We start from the raw sequence: 7,389 nt of genomic DNA, 5'->3' as shown, positions 1-7,389 counted from the left end.
CAAACCTGAGATACATTGGGGAAAATGGCCTTGCTACATTTTAAACTGCTAATTCATAGCCTCCGTTCAGAACCAGCTCATTATTTCTGACCTTATCTCAGCATGCAGACATCCATTTAAAAAGTCCATCTGTTTCAGAGAGCTGTCTCCGAGTTTCTAATATTGGCACATGCAAGCTGACGGTGCTGTATGCCATGTTGCCCTTCAGAATTAGAGCTCCCAGTGCCATCCAAAGCTATTTTGAAATCCACCCCCACTCCTTCCCAAAATAAATACAGAAGTCAGTTCTAGATCTTGGTCAAAGGTCTAGATCTGGGTCAGAGTGTGAGCTGCAAGCCCAAAAGTCTCAACTTCAAACCTTCCCTCAGCCATGAACTAAGTAGTCTTAGGCTCATATCCTAAATGGGGAGTACTTCTGAGACCATGCATTGATCTCGCTTAGCCTCAGTTTTGAAATTAGGAGAACATAATAATAATATACCTGCTGTGCTGCTCCTTCAAAGGAATAGATAAATGCAATTGTTAAGAAAGCATCTGTGACTACATAGTCATGCACCACTCTCCAAATTGCATTAATTAGGGAAAGCAACTTGCAGCACTTGAGTCCCTCCTGTATATCCCGTAGGCTCTTGTTAGAATCCAGAGAATCCCAGCCTTCATTAAAAAAGAAAGAAACTTACATTCTCTATGTTGCTGAGCTGCAGTTGAGGGCCAGCTGGAACCTCATCAGGGTAACCTTTCTGGGAGACTCTGAGCATAAAGATAGTGAAGGGGCTTGACAAGCTTTTGACAGATAGCAATGGATGGGGAAGGGTGGCCCAGCAAAAGAGCTCCAGGATCTGATGCAAGGGGGAAATTTACTTCACTTTGCCAAAATGCCTAAGGCTGCAATCCTAGACCCACTTAGTAGAGAATAAGCCCCCTTGAAATTGAGTTATAAATTACTTCTGAGTAGACATATATAGGCGTGTACTGCGAGGCTCCTATGGGCCTGCGTAATTTAATAACGACTTCTTCGTAAGGGATGAGGAACAACTATAAATCTGCTGCTATGGCCCAGACAAGAAAAGACTTCTTTCTCATGCTCCAAGTATTCATGATGTTACAAAGCAAACAAGACAATTCTGAACAACACAGATTCTGATTTTTTAAAAGTTTGTAAAATCTGTTAACATTAGGCAAAATGATACTTTTCTCTAAATTCATGTTTTCATGGAAGGTCCTCTTGTCAGTTGCCTAAAGGAAATGTTGGCATAAGAACAATTTATCAATGTAGTGATGACATACACAGATCATGTATGGTTTTACTAGCTAAAACTACCTGTAGTTGCTCAGGAATTATAAGAAAAGGGGGGGGAATCAGTGTTATTTTGAAATCAGTGTAACATTTCAATGTAATTTTAAAATGTTCAGTCTGCCATCTTGATTCAAAATTGTGTCCAGTTGTAACCAAACAGACAAAAAACTTTCTCCTTGATATCAGGAACCATAATGCACACTTTGCTTATGGTGCCTTAAGTATATATAGGACAGACAAAAAGACAAATAAATTTCCAAAATATATAGTACATGAAGCTGAAAGCCTGAATGCACAAGGCTGATACGTTCCATAGGTTCACAAAATAGTTTTGTGGGTCTCGTTGATAATGTTGCTACATTGTGCACAATTGTAATGATTTTTAACTGCATCGCTTTTCCTGCAAGTCTCACGTTGTCACTTCTGCATTTGTTTGTAGTATGGAGTTGATGACTGGTTCCAAGTTCCCAGGAAGCCAAATCACTGTGTCACTATCACTTTTCTCCAGGGCTGGAACATCCAGTTCATCCATTTGTCTCTCTCCCAAGCCAAACTTACCCACACAGTAATACCATCCTTAAAGGCTAATACTACAAGCTTGCAGAGTTCTCAAGTGAAATAAGTGAAACTATTTAAACAGGTCAAGAACCTGCAGTAGCAGCTACTCCCCCAGCCCTCCTCCAGAGGTTATTCTGTTTGATGAGAATTTTTGTGCTCTGTTGGCTAAAAATTGCTTCTGATTGTTGAGGACTGTTTGGCTTATTTTATTTTCCACTATTTTGTTTTTACATCGGTTTTTATTATTTGCATTCCTCTCTTTAACTTTTTTATTGTTATAAGCTTCCACAAGAGCCAATAAAATAAAAGTTTAAAAAAAATGAACACTAAATATATTTGTATGAGTCTTTAAAAAAAGCTGTGTGTACAAAAGAGAGTGATGAGAGATCTGCAAATGTAAAGTTACATCCTTTTCCATACTCAGCAATGGGGAAGCCCTACTTCTGTACTAGGAATGCAATCCTGTACACACACTTGCTTAGGAATAAGCCCCATTGAACAAGCAGGATTACTTCTGGGTAAACAAGGACAGGACCTGTTGTAGGTAACCAGCTATCTAGAGCCGCAATCCAAAGGAAAGCTAGTCATCCTTCAGCCATGACCAGTGGTACAGTTAGGTAACTTCAGACTCTAGACTCAATTGGTATTACAATGGGGCAGGGATTCTCTTTATATGGTGATGTGTACTGCTTGCATTTGGGCAATCTCTTGGTCATTCTGCTGAGTGGGGCCCGTAGACATCTGCTCCAAAGTTCTAGCCTGATGGTTTTGTAATGGTTTTGTTACGCCTATAAGGAAGAACAGAACTTTAAAATACATAATTTCAATATATTTGTGCCTGTCTAGCAGCTGCTCAGATCTTTGTCAATGGCATACAACCTTTGGCAATCCTCACAGAACTCTAGCCCAATGGTTGCCATTAATTTGATCTGAACTGATTTTATAATGAAATGATTTTAGAATGTTGTATTATTTTACTGTTGTTAGCCGCTCTGAGCCCGGCTTCGGCTGGGGAGGGCGGGATGTAAATAATTTTTTTATTATTTATTATTATTGTGGTACACAGCAGCAGCTAATGCAGTGTCCCTGATTAAACTGTTTTTAAAATGTTTCTGGGCTGCACCAGGAATGTCTGAGGATCCATCGGATGCCGGGCTTCACCACTGTCATTTTGCTGCCTGATATTGTGTGAGAATCAAAGTTCTGTTCTCTCTCAGGACTGGAGAAAGTTATATGTCATCTGGAGTTCATTATTTGAACTGTGTGTGATAGGGCAGCATGGAACGAGTTCTATTTTCACATCAAACAATGTTTTGGGAAGTTTTAGCCAGTACTTCTCATTTGAATTCATGAAAGTGAGAAGGCAGATTCACACATCAGCCTCTCTACAGCATTCAGAAGTCTCCTGCAGAGTTGTGTACTTGGAAAAATGTAACCTGCAAAAAGGTAGCACACCAATGGTAAACCTGTTGTTTTAGAAGTCAATTTTGTACAGAATCAGAACAAGATTTCTGCGTAACTAGTTCATCTAAAATTGGCTGCTTATGGGGTTGCATCCCATAATTGGTGCCATTTAAGCCCATGTTTAAATCTTCTATTGAAATCACGGGGACTTGTAGCTCAGTCCTGTGCATATTTACTAAGGAGCAAACCCCACTGTGTTCAAGGCAGTTACTCCCAGGAAAGTGTACATTGGACTTCAGAAATATGGTGCAATCTCACATGCAAGATCTCATGAGCCAATATTGCAAGAGGTGAGATATGTTTTCACTGGGAATATTGGAACAAATGCTTTTATGCTCATGTGCCCCCACAATGGACTATCCTCTTTTCAATAACAGATGGATACGATTAAAGGGGGGAACGTTCCCACATGGACATCTTAAACCAACAACTTCCTAACCATGGCTGTGCCCACTTTGCAGACTATGCTGCATAACCTTGCTTGTTGCTGCCACCTGATTTTATGTCTTTCTTCAGTTGTGGGGTGTGGGGATGTTTTACCCACTAAGAGATTTGAATGAGTGATGTCCTGAATGTTTCTGTTTAATCACAGTACCACAGGGCACCATTGGTGGCAACACAGCATACATGTTTCCAGTTCATATTGTGTGTGCTAGCTCATTACGTATCCATGTGGTGTTTGGACACCATCACTGGCATGGTACATGGTGGTGAGCACTGGCATTTTCATTTTGTCATTTTCCTATATTCCCGCTGTATTTTGTATTCTCTGAGTTGTGGGTTTTCCCCTCCCACTTTTCTAGGTTGAAAGTCTATCGGCTATGGTGGTTGTCCTACCTGGACAGCTGTGGCATATCTCTGGACCTGCTGTGAGCATAGAATTGCTTGTGTAACTATGGCTGAACTAACTTCATAGTATGTTAATTGTCCTTCAGAGTAAATACTGCAAAATACAACAGCCATGGAATATTTGGCATGCATTAACTGAAAGCTAAAAAGAAATTCTAATGTTCTCTCAGCAACAATGTTGGATATAGTGGTACTCCTCACGATCTGTGTAAAGATACTGCTACAGGCCATCCCAATTTCTACCCTGGAGGTTAATAGGGGGCATTATGTCACCACAGGAAAAAAGGTGTCCTTTGAAACTAAGATTTCTGAACAATGGTCTTAAGGAAGGAGAAAAGAGGGGCCTGAACTCCATACACTAGCTGGGTGAGGCTACACACAGAGACCTGGGAGAAGGGCTGACTGCTGTTTTGGACCCAAGCTTGCTGGTGCTGAGAGAAGCAATGAGAGACACTCTTGGAGTATAATGTTCTTCACTCTCTCCATCAAGCTGCAAATATGTGTAAAATAAACCATATTTCATAAAGACACCAGCTTCCACTGTGCCTCATTCCAAAGGAACACAAACCTTGGTTCACTGCCAAGACCCCTGGAATCTCACTACTGCTCAGCAGAGGTTGAGGTGGCCAGTAACAACCCATTTCCAGAGCCTGCTTGATAAACTTGGATTTATTTTTCTTTTCTTTTTTGCTTTATAATATAAAATTTATATCAACCTTGACAAAACAGGCAATTGCAGCAGCTAATTAAAAAAACACAAGCAGATGGAATATGCAGAGTTATCTGAAAACAGGGAGAAATCTGCAGCATTACAAAACGAGATTTGTATTAAATCAAGCTGATTTACCAATGATTAGAAAACAAGAGTTTTATTTTATAATTTTATAATGTAGCAAACCATCTAGTAAGGTAAATGACCCCTGGATGCTTAAGTCCAGTCAAAAGTGACTATGGGGTGCTGCGCTCATCTCACTTCAGGCTGAGGGAGCTGGCATTTGTCCACAGGTAGTTTTCTGGGTCATGTGGCCAGCACTTCTGGCACAATGGAAATGCTGTTTGCCTTCCTGCTGCAGCAGTACCTATTTATGTACTTGCACTGGTGTGCTTTCAAACTGCTAGGTTGGCAGAAGCTGGGACAAAGCAACGGGAGCTCACCCCATCGCGTGGATTTGAACTGCCGACCTTCTGATCAGGAACCCCAAGAGGCTCAGTGGTTTAGACCACAGCGCCACCCGTGTCCCTTAAAAACCATCTAGTATGCAAATGCAAGCAGATTAGTGAATAACTTGTTCCAGAGTTTTGCAGTTGCTACTGCACATATGGTAGTGATTGTTTTAAGAACAAAGACACATAATTAAGTCACAGAGCTCAGTACAAAAAAGCATTTTCATGGTTGCGACTTGGAAGTCTTCTGCTCAAATCCCATTTGATCTGCAAATTAATTTAAACACTTTGGTTAAAAGCTCCCTGCCTTCCTAATATCACATTTCTGAGGGCTCAAATATCTTCCTGTTTTAAAATTTCCTCTTCTCCTTCCATCTGAAGTAAAGCATAATACCACAATTGGCTGTATATATGTTACATCAGGAATGATAAAGCCTGTGGGAATACCTAACAGTATTAAGGTTAAATTACACAAAATGCAGGAGCTCCATGAGTGGGTCTCCTGATGTTTTCGTCTTTCCCAAGTATCATTAGAGCAGTAACACCGGAGGAAGGTTTAACCCTTCTCCTCATGATAGATTTTTCCCATCTAAAGTGTTCTCTCTGGTTCTGTTAGGTCCACAGCAAGTGCTGTGGCACATGGCTAATAATACTTTAAACTTCCTTCCACTCAGCTACACAACCGAGTTGCTGTCCTGTGGTTGCTTAAATGGACAAAAGAAAATATTGGCCCATAGTTTTTCTATTAGATTATAAACATGGAAAAACAACAGGAGCACAATGGCTGCTTGATCACTAGTTGTGGGCCGCAAGACATACTTGTGACCCCTTTAGTTAGAGTACATTTTCTTTTTGACCAGTGCTTTGTTGTGTGATATTGTAAAATCTATGGGTGCTCAAGATCCAAAAGGTTGATGCCATAGGAGCCAGCTCCTAGGGGCTAAGTTCCCTTTGCGCCTCCCCATAAAATATTTGAGGGAGCCAGGCCCTCCCAAAGTTAATGGGCATTGCCATTCAAATGGTGGGTGGGTGCTGTGTCATGTGACTGGTTATGTGGGGCAGGGTTTACCTGTCCCCCACCCCCATTATTTTATTCAAGTTGGCACCGCTGGGTAGTGTTGCCCAAATGAAAAACACTTTTGCTAATGCATGGAGGTTGCTGATTTCCCATGCCTCTTCCAATCATGCCCTGTGTCACTCTATTGCATAGAGCCCTTCAACTATCAGGAGATTTGGAGAGGGCACACAGGGGTCTTCAACAGGCAGGGAAGCCAAGCCAAGCCAAGCCAAGCCACCCCACCCCCCCCCCATTAATAATTCTGTTCTGTTCATGGGAACAAAAATTGGGATCCAAGCCATAGTCTTCATTTTAGTGCAGTATTGGAGAGAGGAGGAGCCTCAAAGCACATAGTCATATTACTATATGGATCAGTGTATAGGTATTTATTGATATTATTTTTCCATATTCATCTGGTGCAGCACAGTTCTAGGTCACATTCACACTATGCATTTGAAGCACTGTGATGCCAATTTAAACTGTCATGGCTTTCCCCCAAAGAATTCTGGGAGTTGTAGTTTGTTAAAGGTGCTGAGAGTTGTTGGGAGATGTCCCATTACCTCCCAGAGCTACAATTCCCATAAATCAAATTCACTTCTTTATCTATTTGCCTCGGTGATTCTGAATGGCTACCAAATAGAATCTTAGAACCAAAGAGGCCTTGTGAAGCATCTAACCAACCCCTGCTTGATGGAGAAAATCCAAACCTAGAGCACCTTCAGCTTTTCCTTCAAGGCTTCTGACAAGGAAGAACCCATCACCCCTGCAAGTAACTGATTCCACAGTCAAACTGCTCCTACTGTTAAGTTTATTTTAATGTTCAGCTGAAAACTGTCCTTAAGTCCTGCCCTCCAGGGCACCAGAGAACAAGTATTATGTATCAGTCCTTTGAATCTTTGATGTTCCTCTCAGCCTTCTCTTGTTCATGCTAAAGATACCCAATTTTTTCAACCTTCTCTGAGAGAACTTGTTTTCTACATCTCTAACCACCCATTCTTCT

The sequence above is a fragment of the Podarcis pityusensis genome (genome assembly GCF_964106645.2).
Source record: "Podarcis pityusensis genome assembly, chromosome: 7".
Taxonomy (NCBI): domain Eukaryota; kingdom Metazoa; phylum Chordata; class Lepidosauria; order Squamata; family Lacertidae; genus Podarcis; species Podarcis pityusensis.
The sequence above is the reverse complement of the archived record's forward strand: the minus strand, read 5'-3'. Positions refer to the sequence as shown.